At 39.2% G+C, this 24,417-nt stretch overlaps 1 protein-coding gene across 8 annotated transcripts in view; it reads left to right on the top strand.

Annotated features, from left to right (window-relative positions):
- LOC145987783 (synaptotagmin 1-like) overlaps positions 1-24,417 on the top strand; it is a 321,930-nt gene that overhangs the window by 211,485 nt on the left and 86,028 nt on the right. The gene's annotated exons all lie outside the window — the stretch shown is intronic.

Below are 24,417 nucleotides of genomic sequence, written 5' to 3'. Positions count from 1 at the left end.
TTTTGTTTGTTTTTGCTTTTGAAAACTGTTTTGAGTTTTCGTTTTTGAAAACTGTTTTGAGTTTTCGTTTTTGAAAACTGTTTTCAGTTTTCGTGTTTCAAAACCATTTTCAGTTTTCGTTTTTGAAAACTGTTTTCTTATCGTCCGTTTTAAGTTTTCAAGGCTCAAAGCTGTTTACGTGAAAATTGAAAGTTACAAAAGCTTTTTGGCGCCACTGCTAGTTAGAGAAAGTAATTTCAACGTTATGTGGGTATAACAGAACTACGAAATTATTTTGAATAATGATTACGACCGTACCTTCCTGCGTTTTAAAATTGAAACCATTTGAAACTTGAATTAACACTAAACCGTAATATTAACATTTTATTTTTGTTCTTTGGCGGCACCATAATTGTGTTAATTATTGTTAAATAAATAACTTGGGGCAGGTATGTCGATAATGATTGTCAGTACAAAATGAATTACAGCCGGCCTCCGTGGAGTCCCGGGTTTCAATCACGGCCGGGGCAAGGATGTTCTTCGTGAGTGTCCTTTCGACAATTTTATCATATCATCACTCATCTTTATCTTCGCGATTAGTCAAAAGTGGCAGAAAAGCGAGGAAAGATAAACCAAATCAATAAATCAACGATAAATTAACTACACTTGGGACACATTCCTCACATTTGTCTCACAATTTTAATAATCAATTTTAGTCTTCGTTCAAGCGAACATTTGCGTCAAGATATTGCAAAATACGGCTGAAGATTTTTTTTTTTACTTTCATGCAAGAATGTAAAGTAACTGTTAAAGTAAATTAATTCCGTTAGTAGTTAATTGAAATCTAATTACTTCCATTACTGTCTCTTGAAAAACCTGTTACTTCCAAATATCGATATGTTCGTGCGTGCGTGCGCGTGTGTACTTTATACACAGTATATTAGAATGTAAAAGCGCCGACTTCTGTTACAGTGTTGTTACCACAACGCGCTACTACGACAGTGGTGCCGGGTTCGAATCCCTGCGTGGGTGTTGTTTGTGAGAGTCCATTCATCAATTGTATCATATCATCACTCATCTCTATCATCACGATTAGCCAAAAGTGGCATAAAACCGATGCTAGTTAACAAAAGTCAACAAAGTCAGGTTTAGAATCGTGATATTGCTGTTAGCATATGTTTCTCCAATATAGCTTTTCGAATTATACAAATTGATTCTTTTTAAAAGAAACTTAACCGATTAGACACATTTGCCAATTACTCCGTGCAGTGGCGTGCCCAGGATTTTCGAAAGGGAGAGGTTATGTCTACATTTTTAAGTAGTCAGTCCTCATTTTGCCGTATTTTCTTGCCTTTGACGTTCTTTATTTTAAATACTGGACCAAAAGGGTGGGGTTATAACCCCCCAACCCCCCCCCCCCATGGGCACGCCACTGACTCCGTGGATTCTAATCAGTAATATGTATAGAAATGGGTGGAGAAATGTACAGTCACCGGCAATAATAAAAATGGGACAACTAGTTTCTGAAATGCTCGCTTTCCTGCAAGGTGTTATGCGTGTTGCATAACTGTATGGCGGTGGTAGAAGTTGCCATTGAAAATTTGCTATTAAAATTCACTTATCGCCGTAGAGCTAGGCAACACACAATAACGTTTGCAGCGAAGCGATCATTTCAGGATCTAGACGCCCCCATTTTTATTGCTCGTGACTGTACATATGGTAATTTTAAGTAACCTATCCTTCCCGCTCGCACGGGGTAACCTCCTGTGACGCAACGGTTTTCGCAACGCGATAGGTTTCGAGCTCTCGTGGTTTAGTCCTTCCCCTGGGAAAACTCAATTTCGGTCTTGTTAGCGGCGCGGATCTTCATACAGCCCATATCTCTGCTTAACAAGATATCCCAGTTTCATTTTGTTTGACATTTATTTGAAACGAGGTTCTCTTCCGAGGGGAAAAAATGCTGCGTAACATCTGGAATCAGACTTGTTGCTCGTTATTTGACGGTAACTTTCTGCAATCGAGATATTTTAGTGTGATTCGAAATGAGATTTATTAACTTAGTTAGTTATTTGTTTGTTTTATCTTTAATTATTTACCTTCTACAGGTACAAAATCATCTCGTCAGAGATGCTCTCTCTCTCCCACTCTCTCTCTCTTTTCTCACTCTCCGTTCTCTCTGAATTTCTTTCTTTTCCTTCTCTCTGATTTCCTCTCTCCTTTCTCTTTTCTCTGGATGTAAGGGATACCACTTTCTGAAGACACCCAAAAGACTGTCTCATTTCCACATTGTACACCCTGGACTTGAATTTTATAGACTAACTTGCTGATTACCCGGCGTTGTCAGGGTATTTATTTATCCCAATCTAGTATTAGACAGCAAAATAATGAATTCTAACTATAGTGTAAACTGTAACTAATCTTAAATGTGATCACGAATGTCACCAATTAGCTTAGCGACTCCGAAAGCTATGGATTCGACACTAATATAGGTCATTTGCGGCATTTTATTTTTTACCCCCTCTCACCCCCTCCCCCCATGCCGATAGGTGATGAACTTGGAGTTGAACCGTATTGGGAGTGTCACGGAAACTATGGATTTCATTCGCAACACAGCCTGAATGTTAGACAACCCGAGAAACACTATCGTTGTGCTGGATTGCATAGAGTCACGGATGTCTGTTTGTGCGGAATTTAATATCGGTCGTTCTTGATTATTTTTAAATGTCACCCCTCCCCACCCACCCCTAGAAGTGCCAGGGGTGTCTTACTCTAAAAGTATTATTCCCAGATTGCAAGTGATCCGTGTACCAAGTTTGGTTGAAATTGCTCCAGGCGTTCGACAGGTATGCTGGAACAAACACATATACACACACATTCACACACACGCGCACACACACACAAACCCACACACATACATCCATTTTTATATATATAGAAGATAGATGAGGCCTTGGCGTCTGGACTGGCATCCAGTATAATCCCTTCCGAGATTTGTGTTCTGTGCTGCCTATGTCAGTTTGTGATTGTCCTTTCATCAATTTCACCTTATGACAAAATTCATCTTCATCTTCGCGATTAGTCAAAAGTGGCAGAAAAGCAAAGTTAGATAGAACAAATCAATCAACAATGTGTGTTTGTGATTGTCGTTTCACCCATTCATCTTATCGCCTTTCATCATCTTCACAATTAGACTAAAGTTGCAGAAAAGTGAAGAAAAAGAAAACAATTCAAACAAACCGTTCTCTTCTCTCCTCTATCCCTTCTCTCTTTCTGTCTTTCTCTCTGTCACTTTTCTCTCCCTTCTCTCTCTGTCACGTTTCTCCCTCGCTTCTCGCTTTATCTCTCTCTTTGTCACTTCTCACTCCCTTCTCTCTTTCTCTTTCTCTATCTCTCTCTCTCTCTCTCTCTGTCACTTTTCTCCCTCCATTCTTTCTTTCTCTCTCTGCCACTTTCTCCCTCCCTTCTTTCTCTCTGTCACTTTTCTCTCTTCCTTCTCTCTTTCTCTCTCTCTCTGTCACTTTTCTCTCCCTTCTCTCTTTCTCTGTGTCACCTTTTATCTCCGTTCTCTCTTTCTCTCTCTCTGTCATGTTACTCCCTCCCTTCTCTGTTTCTCTCTCTGTCACTTTCTCCCTCCTTTCTCTCTCTCTGTCACTTTCTCCCTCCTTTCTCTCTCTCTGTCACTTTTCTCCCTCCCTTCTTTCTCTCTCTCTCTGTTACTCTTTATCTCCCTCCCTTCTCTCTTTCTATTTCTCTCTCACTTTTCTCCCCATTCTCTCTTTCTCTCTGTCACTTTTTTTATCTCCGTTCTCTCTTTCTCTCTGTCATGTTTCTACCTCCCTTCTCTCTTTCTCTCTCTGTCACTTTCTCCCTTCTTTCTCTTTCTCCCTCTCTCTCTGTCATTTTTCTCCCTCCTTTCTCCCTCTCCCTCTCTCTCTCTCTCTCTCTGTCACTTTTCTCCCTCCTTTCTCTCTCTCTCTGTCACTTTTCTCCCTCTTTTCTCTCTCTGTCCCTTTTGTCCCTGCCTTCTCTCTTTCTCTCTTTGTCACTTTTCTCTCTTCCTTCTCTCTTTCTCTCTCTCTGTTACACTTTATCTCCCTTCTCTCTTTCTCTCTCTGTGTCACTTTTCTCTCCCTTCTCTCTTTCTGTCACTTTTCTTTTCCTTCTCTCTTTCTCTCTCTCTCTGTCACTGTCACGTTTCTCTCTCTCTCTTCCTTCTCTCAGCTTTCATTTCTCCCTCTTCTCTTTTTCCCCCTTTTTCTCTCTCCTGTATCCATTCTATCTCTTTCCTCTAGCTTTTCTCTCTCTCTCGCTTTTTTTGAACATTGTCAATCCAGAATAACTAATACTAATAAAGTTACAATAGCCCAACTAAGTAAAAGAGCAATTTTCCCCCTTTTTCGTGTTTTACGACTGTCAGCTAATCACGATGATGAGGATGAGAAGAGTGAAGAAGGGACTGTCACAAACAAGCACCCATGCCCAGACCAGGAATCTATCCCGGAACCTTCAGACACGAGATCGTGAGTCATAAGCTCAACGCACTCAGTCACAGAGGCCAAAGAAGATATATACTGAAAAAGCAAAAGCTCACCTTAAATAAATTATCCTCCCACAGGTCCACCTAATAGAAATTTTCCAACGATTCAGTGAGTACCGTCGGCAAGTGCAGGAAGTGGTAATTTCCGCAAGACCGATAGGAAGTTATCATTTGATCCTAATTGCCGCTTCATTGCCGTGGTAACTGCTCGTAAACCATGTTTCAGTTACGCCTGCAGTTCTAGCGCTGTGTTAGATATGGAGCAAAGATATACATTGGTTGTCATATTCTACTTTCCCTTGCTACTACCGTGTAGAGCTTGTAGCTGAATATTTCTCTCACCGTGTGGTTAACTGGAGCTTAAAATCTTCCTTGCAACGTACAGTGCTTAAGTAGAACGTCATTAAATTGCAGTAAGTTGACTTGTTTCGCGACTTTTAATTGAATAGCATTTGAATTACATTAAAATTTTTAAAGTACTAATCTGCTATGGTTGAGATAGTTCAGCAAACTTCTACAACTATTGGACAACAAACAGCAAATGGTCTACTCGAGACGAGACCGAGAGCACTGTAAAATATAGACGAGACTGTCGTTAAAAACTTTGGTGGACTGTAATGAAAATTTCAGACACACCAAACAGATATCTACATGGTTATTAAAGATATAGTAAAGCTATCCCCTGTGCATTGCAGCGTGGCATGAAGACACATAGTGGGGTGTGGAGGCACGACTCCACACATAAATTGTTATGCATTCCCTACCCATTGGAAACGTGTGGCAATTTACAGGAACAAGCAGAAGTATTATTCCTATCTCTAGAACAGGTACGGCAGTTAACAGGAACAAGCAGTATTATTCCTATCTCTAGAGCAGGTATGGCAATTAACAGGAACAAGCAGAAGTATTATTCCTATCTCTAGAGCAGGTATGGCAATTAACAGGAACAAGCAGAAGTATTATTCCTATCTCTAGAGCAGGTATGACAATTAACAGGAACAAGCAGAAGTATTATTCCTACCTCTACAGAGCTCGTAGGCAATTTACAGGAACAAGCAGAACTATTATTCCTATCTCTAGAGCAGATATGGCAATATACAGGAAAAGCAGTATTATTCGTATCTCTAGAGCAGGTATGGCAATTAACAGGAACAAGTAGAAGTATTATTTCTATCTCTAGAGCAGGTATGGAAATTAACAGGAAAAGCAGTATTATTCCTATCTCTAGAGCAGGCATGGCTATTAACAGGAACAAGTAGAAGTATTATTCCTATCTCTAGAGCAGGTATGGCAATTAACAGGAAAAGCAGTATTATTCCTATCTCTAGAGCAGGTATGGCTATTAACAGGAACAAGCAGAAGTATTATCCCTACATCTATGGGAATTTACAGGAATAAACTAACTTGTTATTTCTGCTCTAGGGCACTACTTTACACGATTAAAGTCATGTGTTATTCCTATCTAAAGGCAACGTATTGGCACTTTATATGAATATTCAGACGTATTGCTCCAACCTGTAGGACATGTATGGTAACACAACACAAAAGAAGAAGAATATTATTCCTGCCTAAAAGGAACGTATGAACTTTATACGAGCAAGTTGAATATTGTTCCTGTTAATAGGGAACGTATGTCAATATACATGACCAAGAAGAATATTATTTCTGACCATAGGCAATGTATGACAATTTACACGAGAAAAAAGAGTATTATTCTTGACTGTAGGAAACGTATGACAATTTACACGAGCAAGCAGAGCATAATTTCTATCTATAGGCTACGTAAAACAATTTACATAGGCAGGACGACTTATTCCTACCTCGAGGGCAGTAATGACAATGTCTAGTGTGTGAATCCAGGATTTTGCAATAAAGTTAACCTGTTGCGTTGGGCAGACTAAACCCATGCTGAAATGCTAACAAACCACAAGCGGTTTGCTACGTGGTTAAGCCCACTCTAGCCCCTCCCAACGTTCTCCGCAAGGGAGATAGTCCGTCTCCCGCTATCCCACTCTTCCCATGGGTTTTATCCCGGTAGCATTATGCATTCATACGCCCCCACGGGAAATATTCCGACAAGTCTGTCTTCGTATCGAGCCCTACCTCTCCAGAGCTTCCAGCAGGTCTGTTTCAGGAGCAGGTGATTTTCTCCTCGCAAGCAAATTCGGGTACTCCAGTCCCCTTTAGAACTGCTCTCTGTGGAATTATTTTGTCGTCAGCTGAATTGAATTATTCCGCAAAGAGGAGTGGGGTGGTGAAGTCTTCTTGGCAGAGACCAATAAAGAACCGGTTCTCACGTAGAACTTGCTCTCGTACCCCCTTCTAAAAATTCTTGTATCATTCTTACTGACTCGCTAGGAATTTGAATTCTGGTCTTTTCCTCTCAGCCTTGAATTCAAAATTCTGATCTTGTTCCCCCCTCTCTATTTTGGAATTTAAAATTCTGATCTCATTCTCTGCAGTATCTCCTATGAGAAATTCTGGTCTCATTCTATGTACATCCAAACCCAAATTTGAAACACTGACCTCATTCACTGTCTGGTCAAATATTCAAAACTCTGCTCTATTTTTTATCATAACACTCAAATCGAAACTCTTGACCCTATTTATTGTCAGTCAAATATTCAAAACTCTGCTCTATTTTTTATCATAACACTCAAATCGAAACTCTCGACCCTATTTATTGTCAGTCAAATATTCAAAACTCTGCTCTATTTTTTATCATAACACTCAAATCGAAACTCTTGACCCTATTTATTGTCAGTCAAAGAATCAAAATTCTGATCGAAATTTTCTGTCGAATATTGAATTTGACTCTTGACATAATTTAATGTCATTCAAGAATTTTTATGTCCAAACTCGAATGTGAAATTCGAATTTCGAGTTAATTTTGAAATTAAAAATTATACTACTTTTCTCTGTCAAGTCTAAAATTAAAATTTCTGAGCTCATTATTACCTTAATCTCAAATTTAAAGATCTCATCTTATCTAGTCTGTCATGGAATATGTTAAACTAAACCCCATGGTGCAACAGCCCTCTAAGGGTCAGGACCTGCCAGAGTGGTTTTTCATTGTGTGACGTGTAGTCAGCGCATCGAGTTCCATCGCCGCTGTTTCCTGGCTTTCGAGACCAAAATCTACTACTTCTTATGTTCAAGTAGGGTCAACGCCGAAATATTGGGTGCCCCATGGTAATGGAACTCGACACCGCTCACACCAAAGGCGAAAGTACGATTTGGTTATGCGGGAGCCCTCATGGAATAAATAATATCTCGTTATGGTTTTTAATTCTCATTTCATGTCTTTTATCTCGATTCGATTCTTGATAATTATCAAGGTTGCAGATATTTTTTTTTTTTTGTTTTTGAATTTCGTTATTTAGCGTCGCTCTTCTGTCACTTTCAGCTAATCGCGACGATAAGGATGATTGATGATGTGATGAAATAGAAGCACGCTCACAAAGAACACTCATCCCCAGGCCGTGATTCGAACCCCAAACATCTTGCGCAATAGTATGCTGTGCTAATCACTCTGCCGCGGAGGTCGACTTTAGGGTGCAAATAAACGAGATGATAACGTATAGGTTGAGTTCATGACTTAGATCAGTATATATGTTCCCAAATCAACCACGTTAGATTAACGACCTGTCTGCTATACGTGAGGTACCGATCCCAATGAAGTGACGGAGCTTGATCGAAGAAGTCCCTGTTCGGGCGCCAGATTCGATTCATCACGGCTCGCAGGAAAGCGGCATGGGAGAGACAGGAACAAAGAAGATCAGTGGCGAAGAAGAAGCGGGCAACAGGCGTAAGCAAGTGATGGAAGACATGCTCCTGGTCCTCTTGACAGATCATTTCGCCCCAACGAGCGTCGGCTGGGAAGGAAGGGGGGAAGTAGTTTTTCACTTTCTCTCTGTTCTCGCGAACGGAAGGTAGCACCTTTTTGAGGGGGTAGATGGCTTCCAGGAGAGATGTGATTAATCTACAGAAGAATGATATCGCGCGAGAGCTTTGTCGCGAGTGTTGCCTCAAAACAGGTAGTAGAAAAGTTCAAAAATGAAATATTCTCTCTGATTTACTGTGGCACTACTTCCATTTTTCTTTTTCGGCATTTATCTTTATTTCGCGCTCTCTCTCTCAAGGCTTGGCTTGAGTTTTTAAGTCCACTTATACACAGAAGGCTAATCGGTACTAAACCTACAACTTAATGTGAGATCCGAACCAGTATGTGCCTCCATCGGGTATCGAACCCGGGACCCCCTCTCGCAAGGATTATAATCCTTATCTACCCTTGGTGTTATCCATAATCGACCTTCAACCATTCCTATTAACAACCTACCCCAGCCCTTAATCTCTCTCTCTCTCTCTCTCTCTCTCTCTCTCTCTGTCCCTCACTCATTTCTACATCGCTCCCTTCTTTCCACTCTTCATATCTCTCTCTCTCTCTCTCTCTCTCTCTCTCTCTCTCTCTCTCTCTCTCTCTGTCCCTCACTCATTTCTACATCTCTCCCTTCTTTCCACTCTTCATATCTCTCTCTCTCTCTCTCTCTCTCTCTCTCTGTTCCTCACTCATTTCTACATCTCTCCCTTCTTTCCTCTCTTCATCTCTCTCTCTAAACATCTCTTCCTTCCTCTTGCTCTCCCTTTCGTTCCATCTCTTCCTCTCTTTCTCCCTCCATCTCTTCCTCTCTCTCTGCTTCCCCTCTTCTTCTCTTCCCCTGTCCCTCTCTGACTTCACAATCCTCATCAACCCTTGGCTTCCTCCACAACTAACCCTGAACCTTCCTTATTTACAATCTCCCTTCTCTACCCTCTACTCGACCTCGAATCCTCAATATCATCATTGTATCACATCCCATCAGAACGTAGAAAGCATTAACTTGAATCTTCCAGTCAGTTTAAGTTCGAACATCTTCGTTCTGTTTAGGGAACGCAGTCGAGCGAGGAAAAGTCCAGCAATAAAACACTGGAACGTAAAAGGCATTCAATGGAAACTTATGTACTTGATTAAATAACATCATGACACGTACAATCGTGTTTTTGGAGGGAGGAGAGAGAGTATAATTAGCCACTAAAATTGCCTCTCTTATCATACGAGATTGATAAGTGTTCCATACAACCCATTAGCTCAGCTTTTCTTTAAAGTAAAGAAAGGCAACTTATATCTGAAAATATGAAAAATATACCAAAATTGAAGTCAAGCCCTCTACAAGTTGTTTCTAGACCCACTGGTGGGCACTGATAAACAGGAATATTAGTTTAGTCTTAATAGAATCTGATGCTACGTTGCTGACCCTCCCTGGTGGTGTTGGGTTTATCGCTGTTGCCTTGTAATCAAGAGGTAAGTGTTCAATTCCTAGCGGGGCGCAGTTCGAATCTTAACTTAAATTGAAGGTCCTGTACATGATAACCAACTGCATCACATGTGCTTGTAATAATAATTATAATAATAACTAACTAACTAGTAATTAACTCTCTCTAGCCTTCTTAAACCCGAACGCTCATGGCTGCAGAAACACAGGCCTTCCATCTGTCCCTATCCTGAGCAACATCTAAATTCTCTTTTCCATCCTTTAAATCCATCCCTCCATCTTCGTCTAGGCCTTCCTATAGGTATCTTACCATCAGGTTTCCCAACAAGAATCCTGTAAACTCTTCTTTCCTCTCCCATTCGTGTCACATGGCCTGCCCACCTAAGTCTTCTTGAGTTAATCATTCTAATAATATCTGGACATGAATACAAATTATGTACTTCTAAATTATGTAACCTTCTCCACTCATGTCTCCTCATCCCTTTTAGGCCCAAATATTTTCCTAAGGATATTATTTTCAAATACTCTCAATTTATGTTCCTCTTTCAATGTAAAGGACCAAGTTTCGCATCCATATAATAATACATGCAAAATTACTGTTTTGTATATTTTAACTTTGTTTCTTAGATATTAAACGAGAAGACAAAAGTTTATGAAGAGAGAAGTAACATGCATTTCCTGAATTAAGCCTGCTATCTATTTCCTCTTTAATATCATTTTCATTTGTTAGTATTACCTCTAAGTACTTGAATTTGGAACTGGTTCAAACGAGTTATTATAATAGTTATAATAATACATTTTATTATTAATAATAGAGGTGTGAACCTTTCTAAAGATACACAAATGTCAATCTCCCTTCCACGAAGTACACACTGGACTGCATTTTGCAGATTAGAGAGGCTCTGATGTCTGGACTCAATACCTTTGTGAGGCTCCTGTTGTGTCGTCCATGTATGTTTGTGTTTGCTCCTTCGCCCATTTCATCTTCACGATTAGCCAAAAGTGGCAGAAGAGCGAAGTAAAAGAATTCACATCAATCAATCTATGATGATTAATAATAATTGACATTACTATTCGTAATATTTGTATTATTAATTATAATTTTTACATGAAAATCGTAAAAATACTACTTAAAATGGAGGCATAACGGCATGCATCCATTATGTAGTTTATTTCTAGTTAACACCACGGCAATTTGTGTAAGAAATCTATTCTAGGAGGGAAAAGAATTTAAAATAATAGAAAAATAAAAGATTTATAAGAAAACAAAAACGTTATTTCGGCTGATAAGACATGAAGTACCTGGTGATTATTAGTATTATTATTAAATTTTCGTCCACACCGTCACCGTCTATTTTTATGCTAATCGAATCTGGGCTTCGTGTAAGTTCCAGAGAAATAAACTTCATATTATACAAGAAACAAGTATACAAATATTTTTATTGCTTAATTTTATTGCTGAAATGTCTATTTTTAATGTTGGTAATCGTAAAAATATTTAATTTGTCTCATCAGATTTTTCGTAGTATACTTGAAGCAGACTTTGACAAACTTATAAAGATTTTCCTACGCCGCTTAAAGGGGAAAAATATGCAGTTGGAAACACTTATCAGTCCTAAAGGTGAGCATTGAAATGGTAATGCTATTGCAAGGGATCGGAAAGAAAAAGTCCGTTTATATTGGGAGAACGTATCTATAGCAACAGTCACCCAATACCCGTGACCATGGCAACCAGGTTCCTTACGACAGCGGTTACTGAGTGAATCGGTCCTACAGGAACTCCGTTTTCCGACAAGCTGTTTGTTTGCTTGTTTTCTTGGCTGCTCTGCGCCGAACGGAGGCCCGAGTTCTGCACCTGGCTTCCGGTGGTTGATTTAAAGGAAATTAAGAGACACTGGGAGATTCTAGACCTTTCCAAATTTTGATTTTTTTTCTAAGTCTCTTGTCCTTTCTGTCTCTTCATACTTCCAGATTCAAGCGTTGCCACTTAGAAGTCAATTCAAATTCATTTCATTATTCATCCTATACACCTCGCCAGATATGCTGGCCGATGGACACGTAAGGGCGGTACACAGTGGAGAGTCATGTGACTGCGATAGCTAATCAGAGTCCACCAGGGATTCTGGCAACGTAATTGGCCTGACTCCCATGGTGTTCCTCTCTGTCTGTCTGCGCGACCGTCGTATGTGACAAGCTGTATAGAGTAGCCAACGCAATAATGTAATACACCTAATCAAGTTTTAAAAGCTTCTGTACTTAGCGTTGTTTGGCAACCAATGGTGTAACAATATTCAAAATATGTTGCTGAACAGAGCCAAACCAGCATGTTCTCTTACACCAATTCTGGGCATTTCTAAGACCATACTTGTGTTGCTATGACCACAATTTTTACAACAACAAATATGTAATTTTAGGTGTATTTATAACAAACCCGAATACATCTCTTGAACCAAAATGTACATATAATTATAACTCCATGATTATCATGCTTCATCTCACCAAAGCTTTATCTTTTACAAAAATAGACTAATGGGTACTAAACGTACAGTTTAAAGTAAGATATGCACCATTGCCTGTACCCCAACCCTGTCATCAGCCCCCGTGCTATCGGAGAGACTCGCAGAGAAGGCGAGAGAGGGGAGAAGCTACAGAAATACGCGCACACAGAGAGAAATGCGGAATAGACTAAATATGTTTGTGTAGTTTATGTCGACTTTTGTGTTCTGTTAGGGTTTTGGATCAAGAGTTTAAAATTAGATCCCAAACGTGCATTGTGATCCTACCGGTAATCGAACCCGGCACCCCTTGATTACAACGCAGCTGCTTTGGAGACGCTACGGCACGCTTGAGCATGTCACTTGCTCTTATGAAAGCCAGCGAGCATTCTGTGCGGTGCGAGTTTCCCGGTTGCACACAGCGCCTCAAGATCAATAAGCGGTAGATCAGCGTTTGCGTTGAGAGATAAAAGTGCTCAAGGAGAAGGCGCCTCCTGTTTTTCTGGCATGATTAAAATGCCACACTGTACTGATTCTCACGGATTACATATGATGAGAATTTGCCCACTGCACCAACGCGACCGACGAAGCCTCCTGACTGGCTCAATCCCTCCTTTCCGCCCCTAATTGTACAATTCTACTATAGCGCTGTTCGATCTGCAGTCCACACATGTACACGAGAGCACTCCTCTACACACATAATGGGTTCACCCCGCCTGCACCACGCTATTGAAAAGGTTTAGCAAAGATTAAAAACATATTCTTTCTGCAGCTTGATACCTTGAAGCACGGAAAGATATTTAAGTAGAGCGAAATAAAACGACGCGTTTCAAGGTTGCACCCAGAAAACGATTTTTCTAATCTACAGACGAGTTACAAAACTTTCAAAATACATAATGTGTAGAAGATAGCACAGCGCGCTACGACGCTAGGGATCCGTGGTTCGAATCCTGGCCTGGGCATGGGTGTTCTTTGTGAGTGTCCCTTCATTAGTATCATCATATCATCAGTCATCATCATCTTCGCGAAATGTGGAAGAAAATGGAAGTAAAATAAACCAAATCAATCAATCAACATAATGCGTAGTTTAAGATGACTATGACTGGGAGCCAAGTCAACGATAACTGCCGTACATTTAAAACTTCTGAACTTCAGGTTTTATAACACCTAGGCACCTTAGTGAATTGGTCTGGTATTGCATTTGAGCAAAATCGGTTAATGCATTTCAAGATGGTGGATAAAACCCGATTTGCTCTTTGGTGCATTAGCTTCAAATTCTACTTTTATTTGTCTAGATTAGATTTCGTATATTACGGAACGAATGCTCCAGTAATTTCACGGCATCTGCAGCACTCTGAGGATATTAGAACCATGCACGATATCAGTTAATTGGGAAGGTAATCTAATGCAGTGGTTCTCAACCTCCGGACCGCGACCCGGTACCTGCCCTGGCATTAATTATACCGGATCGCGAGAAGTTTCCCTGAAAATTGTAATTCTAGTTGCGCAGCAATTTTCATTAAAAGTGTTTTGTAGTGGACATGTTTTGATTAATTGTATTTTTTCTGTGTTCAAAATGCAGGATGTCAATGAAAATCAGCACTTAACAAATTAATTTAATGATGTTCGCCTGAGGAAACTACAATTTCTCATTAGATCAAGTGGTTGACAACTAATTAAAATTCTATTTTACATGTATCAACATCTCATTTCCACGTAGTACACCCTGGACAGTATTTGGCAGGTTCTGGCGTCTAGACAAAGCCAAAAGATTTGTCTGTGGGGTTTCTGTTGTGTGCACTCCATGTGTGTTTGTTGTTGTCTTTTCATGAATTCTATCACCGTTGATCCTCATCTTTGCGATTAGCCAAAAGTGGCAGAAAAGCGAAGCAAGATAATTCAATCAATGATACGTTTGTCAATAAAACTAGATATAATTGATTTTATGCCATAATTTATTCGTTAATATAAATTTCAATATTAATTAATGTATAAAGTGAGAAATGTATTTACGAGTAAAATTGTTGCGATCGGGGCATCGAAAGTTTAGAACAACTAATTAATCTAATCCAATATGTATCAATTTTCACGTACACAAACACCTAGTCTTGCCATAAATACTGTTACAAACTTTCGACTTGGACTGTACACCCGTTGGTCAGGCTCATGAACTATACTTGTGCTGACTCTCACTCCTGACCATTGTCTGTGCAACTGTGAAAGAGTAAGCATGTATCTTCTTGTGCTTAGCATGAAGTGAGGCGAATATGAAAACAGAGTAGCCGGAGCTCTGCATATGGTTGGCAAGTCACTCACTGAGATTTTGCAGCCCTTAAAAACCTTGAGGATCAGCAAAAGGTTTGTGTATCGCACAATCCAGAGATTCACCGAGACTGGTAGCGTGAAAGATTGAGAAACAGTTGGTCGACTTCACACCGTATGAACAGCGGCAGGTGTTAAGGCAGTGGTAGCTCGCGTGCCCCCGAAATCACACCAGGAAGCAAGTGATAATAGTACAGGATCTGAACATTTCACAACAATCAATGTCCAAGGTGCTTATGGAAGACCTTGGAATTGGGGCTTACAGGCGGAGTATTGGACACTTCCTGATGCCACAACTAAATAAGCAAAGGGAACAGAAATCGAAATGGCTCCTGCAGCAGTACGGCGCCAATGGGCATCGCAGGATTCTCTTCACTGATGAGCAAGTGCTCACCACTGAAGACAGTTTTAACCACCAAAATGAAAGGGTGTGTACTTGAAGCTCTCAAGAAGATCGTGAGAGAGTTCCCAAAATTCAGAGATTCCACCTGCCCTCCTCAGTCATGGTTTGGTGGTGGGTGAACTATAAGAGTTCCACCAGGCCTAATTTTTGTGAAAAGGGCTTAAAAGCCCGTGCGAAAGTGTGTAGAAAGTGTCCTGGACCCTCTCGTGACGCCATTCAACCAATGTTTCATAATGAACCCTGGATGTTCCATAAAGATTCTGCCCCAGCTCATAACACGAGGATGATGCAACGGTGACTGGAGAACATTGTACTCGATTTCATGCCCACTGTTGATAGACCATCTGATAGCCCTGACTTCAATACCCTGGACTGCAAACCGTGGCCAGTGCTAGTGGGTACTGTCTGCAAGAGGAAGCACCCTATAATTGAAAGTTAAAAGCACCCCTTGATGGCAGGAGTGGCGGACTTTCCCAACGAGACCATCCGTGCTGCAATAGATACCTGGTCAGAGAAAGTTCGTCCCTGTGTGAGGGCAAAAAGTGGATATCTTGAAAACTCATTGGTGCTATTTGTGTGTAATACATGTAAGTGTAACATACTAGAAGAAAATTTAAAATTTTTGTGAAACCATAATCAACTTATTTAAAAAATAGTGTGCAACAGTATTTATGGTTAGACTAGGTATATGCTGTTGTGGTTTCCGTGGATCCTCACAATATGATTACAAGATTATATGTATGTTTATTAAAGTTATTAATTTATGTTGTCCAACACTTTCTATCAAAACCTGAAAATTTATATAGGGCTACAAGGTCCGCCCATAAAAAAACAGAACTCTCTCTCTAAAAAAAAGAACTCAATTAAAAGGTACCATATTCTCGCAACTCTGCAAAGAGCTATATCTAAACTTCCCGTCAGTGCATGTTTCAACCCGTTACAGGCAGTCGGTATCGGGGCAAGCGTGTGTCAGATGAAGGTCGTGTGCAGACGGCGTACAAAATACGCGCACCAAGATGGAACAATGTTACAGCATAACGTTTTGTTACAAATTGGGTAAATCGTTTACCGAAACGTTACAGATGATACGGGCAGTGTATGGTGATGCAGCATTATCAAGAACCCAGGTGTATGACTGGTACAATCGTTTCAAAGGGAGACAGAGTGCGCAGTGGAAATGACAGTTCTCACCCGTAAAGAAGAAAACACGGATGTCGAAATCGAAGACAAAAGTGCTGCTGATCGCATTTTTTTGATTCCCAAGGACTGATCCACCATGAATTTGTCCCTGAAAACCAAACAATCAATCAGTGGTATTACAAGGAAGTGCTTGGTCGACTCAGAAACAGGATGAAGCGGGTTAGGAAGGGCCTCTGTGATTCTGGCCAATGGTTTCTGTTACACGATAATGTTCGGCCTCATACCGCATTGCCTGTATAACAATATCTTGCTAAGCATTCAGTGACAGTGATCAATCACCCTCCATATTTTCCGGACTTATCGCCTGCTGATTTTTTTCCTTTTTCCAAGCTTAAGATGGCTATGAAAGGGAGAAGATTTGACGACGTCGCGGACATTAAATTAAATGTTACGCGTATTTTGCGAACACTTGCTGTCAATGACTATCAACAGAGTTTCCAAGACCTGTACAAACGCTGGTCAAAGTGTATTGCCTCTTCTGGTGATTATTTTGAAGGTGATAAATCCACAGCCAAGTAATAGCTGTATATGTAACGCAAACTGAATAGAGTCAAGAGTAAATCGCATCTTGCATTGTTTTATTTCGAATACAGAAACCCACAGAAGTAATATCTTCGCCTTCGTGTTTTTTTTTCTCACGGTATTTATGAACCAATGAGTTTTTCGAGTTTTCGTTTTAAGTCCACTTTATACACGGTAAGGCTAATCGGAACTGGACATACAGTTTAAAGTGGGATCCGAACCACTTGAGCCTCCACCGGGTATTGCACCCGGGAGAAGGCGACGACGTTGCCACTACGCCATCGGGGAGGCCCTCTAATTGAAATTGTTTCATATGACTATGAAGTGATCGTTGCATTATATATGTCAGTTGCATTGCAATAACAATTATTCATAACGTTTAACTTGTGAGACGACTCTCTTCAATGCAAAATTAAACAACAAAACAACACAGAATCGCGTACCGTGACACACCTGCCACTCTAATGAAACCATTACCTGAATTATAAAACGGTCAGGATAAGTGCCTACAGTCGGAGCTACTAAGAATAAACCTAGGAGGATTTGTTTTCAAGCACCTGAAATGACGTGACATAGTACTACGGTGATTCAGAATATACACATATATTAAAACACAGATACTTAAACAGTACATCATGCCCTCTTTCACTCTATCGTTCATTCATACACACATTCCATGGCATATTGGGACAATATTACAATTACAAATGTTAAAATAATTAATACTTTGACGATACTCATATGATTTCTTGGCTACATTGCCTTTTACAATTTACTGTTTAGGGTTTTTAGTGTAATGCGATTAATTGTTCTTTGTGCGAACCCTTTTACCGTTTCTGGAGGTACAAATATATCTCAATGAACTATTGTTTGGCTGTTAACATATACAGAGTGTCCGAAAAGTCACGCAACCCGGTGTTTACGACCGTATAACGAAATAGCGAAACGGAATGAGAAGAAACGCTTTCTGCCAAGAGAATGCCCTGTATATTGGGAAAATTTAGAGAGACAAACATATGTAAGAACATGCACGTTTTAATAACAAATAAGCAAAGTGTTGCCAAAGGCGGAAAAAAAATATTTGCAAATCGTGTATATTGATGCACAGAACTCACTGAGGTAAATTATTGCAACATTTCACAATACCAACGAACAATTTGGATGGCCATCTAATGAATTTGACAGAAAAAGAACTTTGACGAAGTTTCAAAAACATTGCAGAAGGGAATAAATGGGCTGTTCCAAAAATCGATGTTTTCACAATATTACGAGGGACACTGGCAACACTGTTGCTGTCACGTGTCACTAACAGACGTGTTTCACCTCAGGCTATCACACTAAGGCACTTTTAACGAAAAAGGAGAAAGTTGGTTATTCTCGAACATATGCAATAAATTACATACACCTTGCAACCCTGAAATGTGGGTATCCTTACAAATTAAAGCAAATGTTTGAAGTGTCCACCATTTTCTTGGATACATAAGTTGGTTCGCTTGATCATGTTCTCAGATACCTTCCTGAGGGTTGCAGCACCGATATTATCAATTTCCTGTGTAATGTTTCGTTTCAGCTCCTCCAATGTACTGGGTCCCGTTTGGTATACTTTCCCCTTTAAGTAACCCCACAGAAAAAAAATCTCCAGATGTTAAATCGGGCGAGCGACTGGGCAATAAATCCTTGGATATTAGACAATCACCAAAAAATTCTCTCAGCATACGAAGAGATTCATTTGATGTATGGCAAGTTGCTCCATCTTGTTGTAGCCAAACATCACGTTCGTCTTCTTCCAGGAGAGCAACGAATTGCATTATGAGATCCCCGCACACAGCGGTATCCACTGTTGTCTTAAAGAATAACGGTCCCGCAATACGACGTCGCGATATTCCACACCATACACCGATTTTCGGAGAGTGCAAGGGTAGTTCATGCAACTGATGTGGGTTTTCTGTCGACCAATGCCTGGAATTTTGGCTGTTGACATACCTATCCAATTGAAACCACATTTCAGGGTTGCAAGGTGTATGTAATTTATTGCATATGTTCGAGAATAACCAACTTTCTCCTTTGTCGTTAAAAGTGCCTTAGTGTGATAGCCTGAGGTGAAACACGTCTGTTAGTGACACGTGACAGCAACAGTGTTGCCAGTGTCCCTCGTAATATTGTGAAAACATCGATTTTTGGAACAGCCCATTTATTCCCTTCTGCAATGTTTTTGAAACTTCGTCAAAGTTCTTTTTCTGTCAAATTCATTAGATGGCCATCCAAATTGTTCGTTGGTATTGTGAAATGTTGCAATAATTTACCTCAGTGAGTTCTGTGCATCAATATACACGATTTGCAAATATTTTTTTTCCGCCTTTGGCAACACTTTGCTTATTTGCTATTAAAACATGCATGTTCTTACATATGTTTGTCTCACTAAATTTTCCCAATATACAGGGCATTCTCTTGGCGGAAAGCGTTTCTTCTCATTCTGTTTCGCTATTCCGTTATACGGTCGTAAACACCGGGTTGCGTGACTTTTCGGACACTCTGTACTTTGTTCTATAACGTTGATTTTGTCCGCCGGAATAAGGATGTCTAGTTATGCAATGATTTACGTAGATTCGCGGTAGGTTGGTGTAATCTCTCTCTCACACACACACATGGTTGGATCTTACCTTCGCTGCATTCTCTCTGACCTGGGTAGGGTGAAAGTGGTCCTACAGTTTTAGAAGGTGTCCACACTCCGGGGTTGTACTTCGCGGCTATCCTGGTTGGCGAAAGTGGATCACTCGGCAGTTCCATATGGCATCATCGGATACTCGCTCACACGTTCACTTCGTTGGCACGTCCATGACGGTACTCGTACACTGTTGATTCCATACGAAAACTAGCGGAGTTGTAGGTCAGTCCTTCGCTGTCACTCGTACGTAGAGATACATGGCTTAGGCGTTGAGACGAACATACGTAATGAGCCATTCGCCGTTTCGCATGGACACACATGGATATTAAATGTTATTAACGTTGGTATTGACTGTTATGCACTTCGGTATTAACTTTGCTATCAATTGTTATTAACTTCTACTAACTTAGGGCGTTGTTCCGGACGATTGACACAGATGGACGTGTCTGGTGTTATTCTCACATAACCACACGTATGTATACGGATGCGTTGACGGCGAGGGGAAACGACCCCCTGGGTCTACTTTGCTCTACTCCATGGCGTTAAACAATCACTCGTTTTAAAAAGACAAGTTCAGATCACGGGTCTGATCGCGATTCGGAGCTAGGTCGCGCGTAGCTCACACTTCGGTGTCGATTCTTGGCAAAACTGTGTTCTGGCTATCCCCAAACATCTCTTTTATGCTAGATTTGAACGTGGTGCCGCTCTAGCCTCTGTGTTTAGGTGTCTATTTATTGTTTTCGGTGCTTTGACCGTTGTCCTCCTATCCTGGTCTATGCTAATGCCGTTCCTTGACCTCTGCTAGCAGCTTCTCGTGCAGAGATTAGGCGAACTCCTCCACTATTGTGGATGCTACAGCAACTTTTTGGGAAGCGATGATCGCTTTATTCCAGGCGATTTTCTTCTATTATTATTGCACGTGGCAAGAGCACAAACAGGTTGATTTGTTCTCATTCTACCGGCATTCAAGAAAAAGTGTGTATAAGTAAATAATCGACCCATTTATCTCAAGCTTCCGTATACGATAACGAAGTAAGTTCCATTCTGTCCTCTTAATGACGTCATAGCGCGCACAGAATCATGGGAGAAAATCTCGGAACCTCGGGAATGGCATACCTTATAAAGGTACCTTGCATTTTATGGACATCATTAGAAACGCATATAAAATGAATTCTGCTAAATAATTAATTAACGCTGCTAATATTAAAGAAAATTATGATTTCAGAAGATTGCTAAAAATTAAAGAATAATAGTGTTATAATACATACAAATATTGAAAAGGCAGAAATCGAAATTATCGCCTTAGCAACCTCAGACAGTTGAAGGCTACCTACACAGAAAAAACTGGTTTGTTTGGAATTACCAAAAAAGTTTGGTTGAGCTGTTTGGTTATGCTTTTTGTTTCCGATAACTAAATGTTGCACAGCAGAACTTTTAGTTCCAGAACCTAACTTGACTGAAGTTAAAGATGCTATTAAAAGACTAAAGAATAACAAAGCACCTGGCATTGATTTAATACCAGCTGAGTTAATTAAATATGGTGGAAATTCATTAATATGTCAAATTCATAAATTAATTTGTTTAATATGGAATAAAGAAGAAATCCCTCAACAGTGGAAAGAATCCATAATTGTTCCTGTGTTTTAAAAAGGTGATAAAATGAACTGCAATAATTACCGTGGAATTTCTCTACTCTCAACAACATATACAATATTATCTAAAATTCTTTTAATAAGACTAACCCCATATGCTAATGAAATTATAGGTGATTATCAATGTGGATTTAAACGTAACAGATCAACTACAGATCAAATTTTTCACATCAGACAGACACTTGAAAAAAAGTGGGAATATAATCAAAATGTCCATCAGCTATTCATTAATTTAAAAAAAGCATACGATTCGGTCAAAAGAGATAAATTATATAATATATTAGTAGAGTTTGGAATACCTAAGGAGCTTGTTAGTATGATAAAAATATGCACCAGTGAAACAGAAAGTAAAATTCGTGTGGGTATTAATATGTCTGACAAATTTACAATTCATGAAGGGTTAAAACAAGGAGATGCATTATCTCCATTGCTATTTAATTTTGCCTTAGAATATGCTGTTAGGAAGGAAAAAGAAACTAACGAAGGACTAAAATAAAATGGTGTGACTCAGTTGTTAGCATATACAGATGATGTAGACTTACTGGGGGATGATGTGAATACAATTAAGAATAATGCTAAAATATATTTCAAAACTGCTAAAGAGATAGGTTTGGAAGTTAACAAAGAGAAAACTAAATATATGCTTACAGGCCGAAACCAAGTGTTAGGTAATAATCAAAATCTAATTATTGATAACAACTTGTTTGAACCAGTTTCCAAATTCAAATACTTAGGAGTAATATTAACATGTGAAAATTATATTAAAGAGGAAATAAAAAGTAGGCTTAATTCAGGAAATGCATGTTACTTCTCTCTTCATAAACGTTTGTCTTCTCGTTTAATATCTAAGAAACTAAAAGTTAAAATACACAAAACAGTAATTTTACCTGTAGTATTATATGGATGTGAAACTTGGTCCCTTACATTGAAAGAGGAACATAAATTGAGAGTATTTGAAAGTAAGATCCTTAGGAAAATCTTTGGACCTAAAAGGGATGAGGAGACAGGTGAGTGGAGAAGGTTACATAATTTAGAAGTACATAATTTGTATTCATGTCCAGATATTATTAGAATAATTAAATCAAGAAGACTTAGGTTGGCAGGCCATGTGGCACGAATGGGAGAGGAAAGAGGAGTTTACAGGATTCTTGTTGGGAAACCTGATGGTAAGAGACCTGTAGGAAGGCCAAGACGAAGATGGAGGGACAACGTTGAGATGGACCTAAGGGAAATCGGTAGGGATGGAAAAGAGTATATAGAACTTGCTCAAGATAGGGAAAGATGGAAGGCCTGTGTTGCTGCAGCCATGAACCTTCGGGTTTAAGAAGGCTAGGGAGTTAGTTAGTTAAATGTTGCTTGTAATTACTAAATAATTTTGTTTAAGAATACCAAAAAATTTGGTCAGACGAAATATGGTACTCGTAAACAAAATGATACATATGTAAGTAAAGAGAAACAAAACGTTTGGTTAAATTTACTACATGTGCGTGAGTGTGCTTTCGAATTTGAAATAACGATTGTCCAGTCTTGTCGAGTGTAGTATGAAAATCCTTTGTCGAAAATTGAAACTCATATAGATAGATAATTACTCGAAGCGAATCTTTATGTTGTTCTGTAACCTAATATTCTGAAAAAAGGTCAGAATATACTTACTTTATACTGAGTTTCCTACACCGGCCGCTAGATGGTTCTGTCAAAGTGTGTAGAAGAAACATAAGTTTTTGGATAACAAATAATGGTACGTTTGATTCTAATCATAGTGAAAAATTGTGCTTTAACATTATTCAAAAGATATGTGAATATCAAAGCTACGAATTAAAGACGAAAATTTATTGTAGTGAATAAAATGAATCTCCCATGAGCAACCTCTTTGATTCTGGACATATAAGTAGAAGCTAAGTGGGGTTTAAAAAAACAAGCACTACAGGGAATAGGTAATTTGATCTTTCCATTCTAAATGTGTATTTTCAGATCAGTTATTTTCTTAAAACTGTCCACCCTAGCTGAAATTAGCCACTTTATAACATAAGTAATTATAAATAAATTACACTGGTCTACATATGAAATATTTTTTTCTGCTGACTTAGATATTTTAACTGATTCTACATAATTTGAGGTCGCTGATTTCAAATATGTAGTCAGAAAAAGTGTATCACGTCACAATTTTTCACAAATCACATTTGAAAATTTTCACAATATTATAATACTGGGCTAAACTCCAACAATTTTCCATATAGATATCTGTACATAATGAAATATTTTTTTCTGCTGACAGATATTTTAACTGATTCTATATAATTTGAGGTCACTGATTCCAAATATGTAGTCAGAAAAAGTGTATCACGTCACAATTTTTCACAAATCACATTTGAAAATTTTCACAATATTATAATACTGGGCTAAACTCCCAACAATTTTCCATATAGATATCTGTACATAATGAAATATTTTTTTCTGCTGACTTAGATATTTTAACTGATTCTATATAATTTGAGGTCGCTGATTCCAAATATGTAGTCAGAAAAAGTGTATCACATCACAATTTTTCACAAATCAAATTTGAAAATTTTTACAATAATACTGGGCTAAACGACAACAATTTTCCATAATTATAAGACTGCAAACATAGGTGGCGTAGCTGATAACAGGTATTAAGTTGCATTGTTTCACAAGTCACATTTCCAAATTTTCAGAAAATTATATCCGGCTACATTCCAACAGCACTGGCAAAGAGATTGCGTCGTAGTCAGATGTCCATGCAGAGTATCACATCACGTTGTTTACAAACATACGTTTCTATTTTCTCAATAGGGAGTTCTTAATGGACAAAAAGTTTTAGGCAATTCCGGCAAATTGATCAATTTGTTTCACGAGCACATACAGTCAACACCTGATGCCTGTACCTATGCTAAACTTAACATACACCACAGAATAGCACAACATGCATACCTAATTAGGGAAAAAAAAATGTTTCTTTGATTTTCTGGAGTAGTTGGACTCAGGAACGTCACTCTGCAAGCACCAGAAATAGTCGGCCATCATGTTTACATTCCATCTCTCCTGATATCGGTGCTCCATGTTTTTTATGTTTTGGTGGAAGCGTTCGCCCTCTTCTTCACTTACGGAACCAAGATTGGACGGAAATATATCTAAGTGGCTGTGCAGGAAGTGAAGCTTGGCACTCATATTTACTCCTAACTTTTGAAACGTCACAAACAGATTTTCAACTAGAACCTCGTAGTTGAGCGCCCTGAAGTTTCCAAGAAAGTTTGTAATGACATCAGAAAAGGCACACATGCATCTTTCTCTGTGCGGTTCATTGTTTGTAAG

The sequence above is a fragment of the Lepisma saccharinum genome, chromosome 5, assembly GCF_977018435.1.
Source record: "Lepisma saccharinum chromosome 5, izLepSacc3.1, whole genome shotgun sequence".
NCBI classification, from domain to species: domain Eukaryota; kingdom Metazoa; phylum Arthropoda; class Insecta; order Zygentoma; family Lepismatidae; genus Lepisma; species Lepisma saccharinum.
This window is presented reverse-complemented; position numbering and strand designations above follow the sequence as displayed.